The sequence below is a fragment of the Etheostoma spectabile genome, unplaced genomic scaffold (assembly GCF_008692095.1).
Source record: "Etheostoma spectabile isolate EspeVRDwgs_2016 unplaced genomic scaffold, UIUC_Espe_1.0 scaffold362, whole genome shotgun sequence".
In the NCBI taxonomy this organism is placed as follows: Eukaryota; Metazoa; Chordata; class Actinopteri; order Perciformes; family Percidae; genus Etheostoma; species Etheostoma spectabile.
The window spans coordinates 260,541-261,671 of NW_022605592.1; the positions used below are offsets into that span (position 1 = coordinate 260,541).

Genomic DNA, 1,131 nt, shown 5'->3' on the forward strand with positions numbered 1-1,131 from the left:
GAGAGAGAGAGAGAGAGAGAGAGAGAGAGAGAGTGTGTGTCAGTGTGTGAGATAGTGAATGCCAGAGTGTGCAAGATGGTGGTAAAACAGGAGAAGATATTCAATCACATATCTCAACAAGAGGCCATAAGGCCATAAAAGCAGCACATTCTGAGAGAAAGAGCAAAAGGACTCTCAGGACTTGTAGTCCACCTCCTATCGACAGCTAACAGTGCTTACCAGAACATGCAGTGTGTGACAAAGCAACATGATAGTTTAACATCGAATAGTTTTCTCCTTTTCATCCCACGAACCACTGACCTTACTATCACCTAGGATACAATTTCTTAAAAGAAAGGAACGGTAACTCCATGACAACATGCAGGCAGGATAACGGGTGGCACTAATGGATTACTGAGAAATATTAAAAACAGCTATTAGGACTGTGTAGTCCAACTCAGCATCAACAGCACATGGCTATGTGGATGACATAGTGCTATCCAGAACCATGCTTGAAAAATAAACAGGATAGTTTTAAAAGGTTATGTGGGTGTGTGAAAAAAGCAAGAGGCAGTAATGATCCCCTTTTTTATCTAACTGACCTCACTGGTAACGAGGGTCCACGGGAGCGTGTTGATAGAAGGTTTAGCAAACTTAAAAGACCAGCGTAGGTGTGCAACTCCAATGTTTATAGCCAATAAAACAGCTTTCACCTTTGAGAGATAGGGAAAACTATCTGGGCTACCTAGTCCATCTATCCCTCAGCCACACAAAAACATAACTGTGTGCTTTCACATAACATACAATGCTTGACAAATCCTCAAGATGCTATTTGACATCATTTATACTGTTTATTGATCCCCAGTGGGGAAATTACAATTTACACTCTTAGTAATCACTACACACAGGGCTGACATACACACACATGCACAAATGGAGAGATGTCAGTCGGTGGGCTGAGAGCTGGACCAGCACTCTGAGGGGTTGGGTGGTATGGTGCTTTGCTCAAGGGCATCTGGCAGTGCCCAGGAGGTGAAGTGCCATCTCTCCAGCTACCGATCCACACTCTGTACTTTGGTCCGTACGGGGACTTGAACGGACAACCCTCCGGTTCCGGACCCAACTCCCTATGGACTGATCTACGGCCGCCCC

General features: G+C 44.8%; 1 protein-coding gene and 1 long non-coding RNA gene across 2 annotated transcripts in view; one reads left to right on the forward strand and one right to left on the reverse strand.

The window, feature by feature from the left end:
- Positions 1–1,131, forward strand: part of opn5 (opsin 5) — a 31,059-nt gene that overhangs the window by 5,640 nt on the left and 24,288 nt on the right. The window lies entirely within an intron of this gene.
- Positions 1–1,131, reverse strand: part of LOC116686402 (uncharacterized) — an 18,977-nt gene that overhangs the window by 3,006 nt on the left and 14,840 nt on the right. The gene's annotated exons all lie outside the window — the stretch shown is intronic.